Source organism: Vulpes lagopus, chromosome 1 (assembly GCF_018345385.1).
Source record: "Vulpes lagopus strain Blue_001 chromosome 1, ASM1834538v1, whole genome shotgun sequence".
Classification (NCBI taxonomy): Eukaryota; Metazoa; Chordata; class Mammalia; order Carnivora; family Canidae; genus Vulpes; species Vulpes lagopus.
In genome coordinates this window covers 154,633,409-154,645,654 of record NC_054824.1, presented here as the reverse complement: position 1 = coordinate 154,645,654, position 12,246 = coordinate 154,633,409, and positions in this window count along the sequence as shown.

Genomic DNA, 12,246 nt, shown 5'->3' with positions numbered 1-12,246 from the left:
AAGAGGGAAGTACATAGCAATACAAGTCTCTCTGAAAGAATTAGAAAAGTCTCAAATACAGAAGATAACCTTACACCTAAAGGAGCTGGAGAAAGAGTAGCAAAGAAAGCCTGAACCAAGCAGGAGATGACAAATAATAAAGAAAAGATCAGTGAAACTAGATACTGGCCCTTTGAAAGATTTAATAAGATTGATAAACTCCTGGCCAGGCTTATCAAAAAGAAAAGAGAAGGGACCCAAATTAATAAAATCATGAACAAAGGAGGAGAGATCATGAACGACACCAAGGAAATACAAACAGTTTTAAGGACATGTTGTGAACAACTATATGCCAACAAATTAAGCAATCTGGAAGAAATGGATGCATTCCCTAGAAATTTACAAACTATTGAAACATAAATGTGAAGAACAGACCCATGACAAGCAAGAAAATTGAAACAGTAATAAAAAAAATCTCCCAATAAACAAGAGTCCAGGGCCAGATGGCTTCTCAGGGGAATGCCACCAAACATTCAGAGAACTAATACCTATTCTCCTGAAGCTGTTCCAAAAAATAGAAGTGGAAGGAAAACTTCCAAACTCGTTTTGTGAGGCTAGCATTACCTTGATACCAAAACCAAAGACCCCACCAAAAAGGAGAATTAAAGACCAATATCCCTCAAGAACATGGATACCAAAATTCTCACCAAGATACTAGCCAATAGGATCCAACAGTACGTTAAAAGGATTATTCATCAGGACACAGTGGGATTTATTCCTGGGCTGCAAGAGGGATTCAACATTCACAAGTCAATCAATATGATATATCACATTAATAAAAGAAAGGACAAGAAACATACAATCATCTCAATTGATGCAGAAAAAGCATTTGACAAAATACAGCATCTATTCTTGATTAAAACTCTTCACAGTGAAGGGATAGAGGGAACATTCCTCAGCATCATAAAAGCCATCTATGAAAAGTTCAGAATGAATATCATTCTCAATGAGGAAAAACTGAGAGCTTTTCCACTAAGGTCAGGAACATGACAGGATGCCCATTCTTACCACTGCTTTTCAACATAGTACTAGAAGTCCTAGCCTCAGTAATCAAACAACAAAAAGAAATAAAAGGCATTGTTCGATGCAAAAAAAAAAAAAAAAAAAAGCAAATAAAGCTTCAATGCAAAAAATAGCAAATTAAGCTTCAATGCAAAAAAAATAGCAAATAAAGCTTCGATGCAAATAAAATAAAGTAAAAGGCATTGAAATCGGCAAAGAAGAAGTCAAACACTCACTCTTTGCCGATGCCATGATACTGTATGTGGAAAACCCAAAAGATTCCACCCCAAAGTTGCTAGAACTCATACTGCAATTCAGCAATGTGGCAGGATACAAAATCAATACGCAGAAATCAGTTGCATTTCTACACACTACCAATGAAACTGAAGAAAGAGAAATTAAGGAATTGATCCCCTTTACAATTATGCAAAAATCATAGGATACCTAGGAACAAATGTAACCAAAGAGGTAAAGGATCTGTGCTATTTTTTGGACCAAGATCACAGAAGATTGGGATTGAGATTTCACAAGACTTGGAGGAGATCTTAAGATTTTTGAACAGAGATCAAATGAAATTGGGACTGAGATCCCATTAAAATCAGAAGAGATCTTGTGAGATTTGGACTGAGATCACAGGAGATTTGGAGATCTCATGAGATTTGGACCAAGATCACTTAAGACTCAGAGGTGATGTCACGAGATTTGTTCCAAGATCATGTGAGATTGGGACTGAGATCTCGTGAGAAATGGAACAAGAACACTAGAGAATCAGAGGTGATCTTGTGAGCTATGTACTGAGATCAAGTGAGACTGAGAAGAGATCTCAAAAGATTTGGACTGAGATCATGTGAGGAGATTGGGTGGAGATTTCATGAGATTTGCACTAAACTTATAGAAGAATGCTGGCAACCTCCCAAGATTTGGATGAAGATCACATGAGATTGACTCCCGATATCACGTAAGATCTGGTCCAGGATCTGGCTTGTTCATGCAAGTGGTGACTCTCACACACTCTGGCCGAAATCATTCCAAGCCTAGGAAAACCCCCAGGGGGCTTCCCTGGGTGTTCTGAGGACCCAGCTCCTAGGCTTCTTGCCTATTCCTCTACTGAATGCCCTCCTGGGTGGATCACCTCTTGTATCAGGATCATAAGGGAAGTGGGGGCCCCTCCTTCCCCATTTCAGGGCTCCAATGGGATCCAACACCACAATGGGGTCTGTGGGCTTAAGTGGCATGCCAAGTATTCCCAGGCTTCCCCACACAGGAATCCCCAGGGCATTAAGGCATTAAACCCATCCCTGCCAAGGGCCCATGAGATTTCTCTCCAGCTCTCAAGAGCTTGGCCTCTAGATATGAGAAGATTGGCCCCACCTCTCAGGGGACTTGGACCCAGTTCTTGCAAGTGAGTTATGATCTCTGAGATGTATCCAGATCCTCCTGAGATGTGTTCTGAGGACATGAGGTAGCCAGAGAATTGGCAAGATTGGCCCATGGATGACAGGAATTGCCCCTGAGGACATCACAGTACTTGATTTCAAGCTGTATTACACAGCTGTGATCATCGAGACAGTATGGTACTGGCACAAAAACAGACATATAGATCAATGGAACAAAATAGAGAACCCAGAAATGGGCCCTCAACTCTGGTCAACTAATCTTTGACAAAACAGGAGAGAATATCCACTGGAAAAAAGACAGTGTCTTCAATAAATACTGATGGGATAATTGGAAAGCCCCATGTAGAACAATGAAACAGGGCCATTTCTTACACCATACACAAAGATAAACTCAAAATAGATGAAAGAAATGTGAGATAGAAATCCATCAAAATCCCGGAGGAGAACACATGCAGTAACCTTTTCGACCTCATCTGCAGAACTTCCTAGACAGATCTCCAAAGGCACAGGAAACAAAAGGAAAAAGGAACCATTGGGACTTCATCAAGATTAAAAGCTTCTGCATAGCAAACACAACAAAACTAGAAGGTGACCTACAGAATGGGAGAAGATATTTGCAAATGGACTATCAGATAAAGGGCTAGTATCCAAGATCTACAAACAACTTATCAAACTCAACACCCAAAACACAAAGAATCCAGTCATGAAATGGACAGGAGATATGAACAGACATTTCTCCAAAGAAGACATACACATGGCCAACAAACACATGAAAAATATCCCACATCAAGTGACACCAGGGAAATACAAATTAAAACTACGGTGATATATCAGAATGGCTAAAATTAACAAGACAGTAAACACCAAAGTTAGCGAGGATGCATAGAAAAGGGGACCCTCTGACACTGTTGGTGGGCATGCAAGCTGGTACAGCCACTCTGGAAAACAATGTGGAGGTTCCTCAAGAAGTTAATTTTAGAGTTAACCTATGACCCAGCAATAGCACTACTGAGTATTTACCCCAAAGATGCAGTTGTAGTGAAACAAAGGGGCACCTGCACCCCAATATTCATAGTAGCAATGTTCACAATAGCCAACTGTAGAAGGAGCCAAGATGTCTATATGTCTATTGACAGATGAATGAATAAAGATGTGAGACTATATATATAATATATATATTGGATGGAACTGGAGGGTGTTATGCTGAGTGAAATAAGTCAATCAGAGAAAGACAATTATCATATAGTTTCACCCATATGTGGAATATAAGAAACAGTGCTGAGGATCATAGGAAAAGGGATGGAATGCTGAATGGGAAGTCATGAGAGAGGGAGACAAACCATGAGAGACTCTTAACTTAGGAAACAAAGTGAGGATTGCTGGAGGGGAGGTAGGTGGGAGGATAAGGCAATTGGGTAATGGCATTGAGGAGGGCAGGTGACGAAATGAGCACTAGTTGTTATATGTAACTGATGAATTACTGAACTCTATATCTGAAACTAATTATGCACTATATGTTGAGTAATTGAATTTAAATAAAAACATAAAATAAAAGAATTATTTTAAAAAAACAGAAGGGGGATCCCTGGGTGGCGCAGCGGTTTGGCGCCTGCCTTTGGCCCAGGGCGCGATCCTGGAGACCCGGGATCGAATCCCACATCAGGCTCCCGGTGCGTGGAGCCTGCTTCTCCCTCCGCCTGTGTCTCTGCCTCTCTCTCTCTCTCTGTGACTATCATAAATAAATAAAAATTAAAAAAAAAAACAAAAAACAGAAGGGATAAAATAAGATATTCCCAGTAAACAAAAATGGGGAAATTTATTACCACTAGACCTGCCCTACAAGAAATTCTAAAGGAAATCCTCCAGATTGAAATGAAAGGATGTTAGAAAGTATTATTTAGTAACTAGACACTAGCAACTAGACACCATATGTACAAGTAAAAATCTCAGGTAAAGGAAAATATATGGGTAATTATAATGGCAAGTATTATTGTTATTTTGATTAGTAATTTTACAGTTTTCTATATGATTTAAGAGACTAATGCATAGAAAACATTTATTAGTCTATGTTTTGGGTTACATAATACATAAAGATATAATTTTGTGACATTTTTAACTGAAAGAGAACAGAGATGGACCTGAATGGGAACAGGGATTTTGTATGTTATTGAAGTTAAGCCTTAAGCTATAGACTCAATGTTGCATCTCTCCAAAATTCACATGTTGAGACTTAAGCCTCACTGTGATGATATTGGAGGTGATTCCTTTAGGAGTTATTTAGGTCATGAGGGTGGAGTCCTCAAAAATGGAATCAGTGCCTTTATAAAAGAGTCCCTAGAGATCTCCCTTCCCACTACTGCCATGTGAAGACACAGTGAAGACAGCCATCTGTGAACCAGGAAGGGCTTCCTCACCAGACACCAATTTTGCTAGACACCTTGGAACTCTCAGCCTCCACAATTGTGAGAAACAAATTTCTATTGTTTATAAGATACCCATTTTATGGGTTTTTTTTTTTTTTTGGTATTTTTTAAATAAAAGCCTGAACAGACTGAAGTGTAATCCCTATTGTTTTTTTTTCCAAATAAAACTTTATTTCAAAGCTTAAAAATTACATAATAATTTTAATTTACCCATATTTTTACTTCTGTTATATAAGAGGATATTATTAAAATAATATATCTAATAGATACTCTTAAAGGAGTATATATTATTTAGACAATAAAAAATTTGTAAATAATATTTGTGGGAGTTAAATAATACACTCGTAAACAACCATTGGGCCAAAGGAATAAATGATAAGAGAAATGAGAAAATATTTAGAGATGAATGAAAATGAAAGCACAACATACCATGCTGATGGGATGCAGTGAAAACAGTGTAAAGAGGGAAATTTAGAACTTTAAATACTTACATTAAATAAGATTTCAAATCAACAGCTAAATGTACAATTTAATGATCTAAAAGAAGACATTAAACCCAATGCTAGCAGAAAAAAGGAAATAATGAAGATTAGAGCAAGATAAATAAAATAGACAATAGACATTAAAGAAAATCGGACATGCCTTTAGTTGGATTGATTGAGAAAAAAAGAATATCCAAGTTATTAAAATCATAAATAAAAGAGGGAACATCACTATTAATCATACAGAAATAGAAAAGATTATGAGAGTACTATGAACAATCATATGCCAACAAATTGCATAACCTAGGTAAAATAGACAAATCCTAGAAGTAGAGACCCAACCAAGACTGAATGACAAAGGAAATCTGAATAGATCTCTAACTACTAAGGAGATTGAACAAGTAATCAAAAACCTCCCAACAAAGAAAATCTCTGAATCTGATGACTTCACAATATGAATTTAGAGGGACGCCTGGGTGGCTCAGCAGTTGGGCGCCTGCCTTCGGCTCAGGTCATGATCCCAGGATCTGGGATGAAGTCCTGCATTGGCCTCTCTGCAAGGAGTCTGCTTCTCCCTCTGCCTAGGTCTCTGCCTCTCTCTCTCTCAGTCTGTGTCTCTCAGGAATAATAAATAAGTCTTTTATAAATTGTGAATTTAGAGGAACTGATACCATTTGTTTTCAAATTTTCCCAAAAAATCAAAGAGAAGGAAATACTTCCTAACTCATTCTATCAGTCCAGCATTAGTCCTAATACCAAAACCAGACAAAGGTACTACAAGAAAATAAACTACAGACCAATATCCCCTAAAAGTGATGCAAAAATCCTCAATATATATTGGATCCTTGGCCTATGGGGTGAAACTCACCATAGAAAGGAAAACCAAGTGGAGGCTCAAAAGTATACCCCTGCTCCAGAGTGAATGTTGCATCAAGGAAAAGGGCAGATATTAGCGCCATCCTCAGGGGTCTAAAGAATGCAGGGATAGCATCTCCATCACGTCTGACTCATCAGTCTGGTCCCTTCAGGACACAGATGGACCCCGGTGAATGGCTAGACTAGGGATCTGCAAAATACAGATTTCAGGCCCAAACAGGCCATCATCTATTTTTGTATGTGTGGAAAAAAGAAAAAAAAACACAAATAGGAATAATATTTTGTAATGTGTGAAAATAACATGAAATCCAAATTTAAACATTTATGAATAAAGATACATCAGAACACAGAGGGGCACTTGCTCATTTATGTATCATCTGGCTGCTTTGGCACATTACAAATCACAGTAACCACAGTGTTTCAAGAGCTGCTTACCACGGAAACCACTACCATGGTACTGAAAGAATAGTTACATGTCTATTACCAGACTAGGCAGTTATCCCAATATTCTCAATTCACAAGAAAGCAATGATTAATAAAATTAATTAATATTTAAGCAGGAATATCTCAACAGAACTAATTTTCTTCTTAAAAATAAAAAGTGGAGAGAGAGAGGCAAGATGATGAAGAGTAGGGGTCCTTGTTTTATCTGATCCCCTAAATTTAGCTAGATAATTATCAAACCATCCTGCATACCTATGAATTCAATTTGAGGTATAAAGAAAGAATGGCAGGAACTCTACAAATAGAAAACCTACCACTTTTTGCAAGAGGTGCAGAAAACCTTCAGGGAACAACAAAAAAAACCTCACACAACAAACAGCTTACAGTGAACCTGGCCATCTGGCAAGCAGGCAGTACAACTCCACGCAGGCATAGACACCTGAGAATCAACACAGCAGGCTCCTACCCCAGAAAATCAGCTGGAAGAACAGTGTGTATTTGGCTTAGGTTGTGGTTGATATTTTTGACTCTGCTCACTCATATAGCCCTTCTGCACTGGACAAAATGATGGAGTAATTTACCACAAAAGAAAGAACCAGAGGTTATACTCTGCTACAGATCTAATGGTTATGGATTTAAGTAAAATATCAGAGATGGAGTTTAGGATTACAAGTATAAAGTTACTAGTTGGGCTTGAATAAAGCATAAAAGATTCTAGAGATTTTCTTTCTGCACAATTGAGATCTAATCAGGCTGAAATTAAAAAATACTTTAACTGAGATGCAGTCTAAATTGGATGTTCTAACAGGTAGGGTTAAAGAGGCAGACAAGGGAGTGAGTGATATAGAACACAAGTTGATGGAAAGAAAGGAAACTGATGAAATGAAAGAAAAACAACTAAGAGCCCATGAGGAGAGACTCTGGAATTAAGTGATGGCTTGAGAAAGAATAATATTTGTCTTATTGGTATTCCAGAGGATGTGAAGAGAGAAAGAGGACCAGAAAGTATGATTGAACAAATCATAACTGAGAACTTCCCTAATCTGGGGAAGGTGACGGGCATACATATCCAAGAGACAGAGAGGAGCCCTCCCCACAAATAAAAACTGATCAACACTCCAACATATAATAGTGAAACTTGCAAATTTCAGAGATAAAGAGAAAATCCTAAAAGCAGCTTGAAACAAGAGATTGCAAACTATATAGGGAGAAACATCAAATTAACAGCAGACCTATCGACAGAGACCTGGCAGGCCAGAAAGGGCTGTTATGATATATTCAGGGTACTAAATGAGAAAAATGTGCAGCCAAGAATATTTTATTGAGCAAGGGTGACATTCACCTTTGAAGATAAGATAAAGATAAAGAGCTCCCAAGATAGACAGAAACTGAAAGAATATGTGACCACCAAACCAGCTCTGCAAGAAATATTAAGGGGGACCTTATAAGCGAGGTGGGGACCCAAAGAAACAATCTGCAGAAATGAAGACTGTATAAGTAACACTATGACATTAAATTAATATCTTTCAATAGTTACTCTGAATGTGAATAGGCTAAATGATCCAGTCAAAAGACACAGGGATCAGACTGGATAAAAAAGCAAGGGCTCCCCTCCCTCACAAAAAAGCAAGACCCATCTAATGCTATCTACAAGAGACTCATTTTAGAACTAAGGACACCTTCAGACTGAAAATGAGTGGAGAACCATTTACCATGCAAGTGGACCTCAGAAGAAAGCTGGGGTAGCAATCCTCATATCAGATAAATTAGATTTTAAACCAAACACTAATAAGAGATGAAGAGGGACACCATGTCATACTTAAAAGGTCTACCCAGCAAGAAGACTTAACAATTATTAATATTTATGCCCCTAATGTGATAGCAGCCAATTATTTCAACCAATTAATAACAAAAGTAAACAGATACATAGATAATAATACACTAATAGTTAGGAGACTTCAACACTCCACTTTCAGCAAGGGACAGATGTTCTAAGCAGAAGATCACCAAAGGAACAAGGACTTTGAATAACACACTGAACCAAATGGATTTCACAGATATACACAGAACTTTCCATCCTTAATGCAATAGAATATTCATTCTTCTCAAGTGCACATGGAACTTTCTCCAGAATAGACCACATACTGGGTCACAAATCAGGTCTCAACCAATACCAAAACATTGGGATTATTCCCTGCATATTTTCAGACCACAATACTTTGAAACTAGGACTCAATCACAAGAAGAAATTTGGTAGGAATTCAAACACTTGGAAGTTAAAGAGCATCCTACTAAATGACCAATGGGTCAACCAGGAAATTAGAGAAGAATTAAAAGGACTCATATAAATGAAAATGAAAGCGCAATTGTTCAAAACCTTTGGGATACAGCAAAGATGGTTCTAAGAAGGAAGTATATTTCAATACAAGCCTCTCTCAAAATATTGGAAAAATATCAAATACACAAGCTAACCTTACACCTAAAGGAGCTGGAGGAAGAACATCAAATAAAGCCTAAACCAAGCAATAGAAGAGAAATAATAAAGAGTAGAGCAGAGTTCAATGAGATAGAGACCAGAAGAGCAGTAGAACAGATCAATGAAACCAGGAGCTGGTTCTTTGAAAGAATTAATGAGATAGATAAGCCCTTAACCAGCCTTATTGAAAAGAAAAAAGACTCAAATTAATAAAATCATGAATGAAAGAGGAGAGATCCCAACTAACTTCAAGGAAATATAAACAATTTTAAAACTATATTATGAGCAACTATATGTCAACTAATTAGGCAATCTAGATGGATTTCTGGAAACTTATAAACTACCAAAACTGAAACAGGAAGAAATAGAAAATCTGAACAGACCCATAACCAGCAAGAAAATTGAAGCAGTAATCAACACCCCCCCACCCCCACCCCAATAAACAAGAGTCCAGGGCCAGGTGGCTTCCCAGGGAAATTCTACCAAGAATTTGAAGAAGAACTAATACCTATTTTACTGAAGTTGTTTCAAATAATAGAAATGGAAGGAAATTTTCCTAACTCATTCTCTGAGACCAGTATTTCCTTCATCCCCAAACCAGGCACACACCTCATCAAAAAGGAGAATTACAGTCCAATATCCCTGATAAACATGGATGACAAAATACTCACCAAGATGCTAGCCAATAGGATCCAACATTAAAAGGATTATTCACCATGACCAAGTGGGATTTATTCCTAAGATGTAAGGGTGGTTCATCATTCATAAATCAAACAATGTGATAAATCAATTAATAAAAGAAAGGACAAGAACCATATGATCCTCTCAATTGATGCAGAAAAAGCATTTGACAAAATACAGCATCCTTTCTTGCTTAAAATTCAAAAAACAAAGAATCCAGTCAAGAAATGGGCAGAGGACATGAACAGATATTTCTCCAAAGAAGACCTGCACATGACCAACAGGCACATGAAAAAATGCTCCACATCACTTGTTATCAGGGAAATATAAATCAAAACCACAATGAGATATCACTTTACACCAGTGAGAATGGCCAAAATTAACAAGACAGGAAACAACAAATCTTGACGAGAATGTGAGAAAGGGAAACCCTCATATACGCTTGGTGGGAATACAAGTTGGTACACCATTTCTGGGAAACAGTATGGAGTATTTTAACCTCAAGAAGTTAAAAATAGAGGTATGCTATGACCTAGCAATTGCAGTACTGGATATTTACCTCAAAGATACAAATGTAGTGAAACAAAGGGGCACCTGCACCCCAGTGTTCACAGAAGCAATGTCTATAATAACCAAACTGTGGAAGTAGCCAAGATGTCCATTGACTGATGAATGGATAAAGAAGATGATGTATATATACAATGGAATATTACTCAGTCATCAGAAAGGATGAATACATACCATTTACATTGATGTGGATGGAACTGGAGGGTATGATGCTAAGTAAAAATAAGTCAGTTGGTGAATGACAATCATCATATGGTTTCACTCATACACCGAATATAAGAAATAGTGAAAGGAACATAAGAGAAGGAGGGGAAACTGAATGAGGAAAAATTAGAGAGGAAGACAAACCAGAAGAGACTCTTAACTCAGAAACAAAGGGTTGCTGAAGGGGAGGTGGGTGTGGGTATGGGGTAACTGGGTGATGGGCATTAAGGAGGGCACGTGATGTGATGAGTACTGAGTGTTATACTATATGTTGGCAAATTGAACTTAAAAATAAAATAAAAAAGAGTGGAAATGAGGCTGCAACCAAAGTAAGTTGACAAGAGGCTCATATATTTTCCAAGTGAGGAAAGCCATTTACTGAGGGTAAGTTAATTCAGTCATGTTTGATCACAGCAGACAAAGAAATGTATTCAGAGAACATAAACTTGTTGAAGACTATTAGCTTTTTGAGGACATTGGGAGAAACAATAGTTAATTTTACAAATGCATAATTTCCCAGCAGAGGGCAGCATTACTCCATGGAGCCAAAACCTTCACCATCAGGGAAAGGATTTACAGGGTCTGAAGCATGGATCTGTGCTCATTTGCCAAGATTTAATAACCAATGTATTAGCTCATTTAATCTTCATGAAACCACTATAAGATAGGGTTTGGTTTTATCTTTATTTTATAAATAAGAAAGCTGAAACTCAGAGTGGTTAAGTAACTTTCACAAGGTCACATACCTACCAAGTCCAAGCCATTTGTTTGATTCCAGAATTTGTCTTTTTAAGTAAGTAATTATAAAATGCTTGTTATGTGCCAAGCATGATCTAAGGTCTTAATATGTCTTAACTCCTTTAATCCTTATAGCAATCCCAGTATTTAGGTACTACTAGCAGCATCCCCATTTTACATCTAGAGAAACTAAGGTACAGAAATGTCAGAAATTTTCCTAATGTAATTCCACTAGTAAGTGGCAGAACTAGAATCTGCAAACTGTTGGTTCAAGTTCCTGAAGCTCTTCACAGCCCTGAACCCTGCTTTCTGCTGATGGGCTCAGCATCAAGATAGGCCAGATCTTTTCAAAGTAGGGGTTAGCATCACTTGGGAACTTTCTAGCATTGCAGTTTTGAGACCACAGCCCAGACCTTCTGAATCTGAAACTCTGTGGGTAGAACTCAGCAATCTGAGTTGAACAAGCCCTTGAGGGGCATGTTAAGAGGTATTGATTCTCATTGTGGTTCTCTCCACTCCAGCACCCTCAATACAAACGAGTAAATATGTAACACACACTTGACAGTTATGGGTTGAGGCAAATGTGTTTGTATTGAATCCAGTTCTTGGCTTCCTTTTAATTACCAGGAGCAAGTTTTCTGGGGTGGGGCTTTGGCTATCTATTTACAAATTATTACAACAATAATAACCTTTCTTGGTCCTGCCTCATATCTGTGTAGCTATTCTCATTATGAAACTCTTCCCCTTTCTCCTTATCATTTATTATATCATATCATACATAAACATGATGGTTTTCAAGCATGTGTAAGACCTTGTAGTCCTCTCTAGGGAACTGTGACTTACTCTGATCTAGCACTTTCAAGAGAGAGAGAGAGAGAGAGAGACAGTCAGACAGAGACAGAGACAGAGAGACAGAG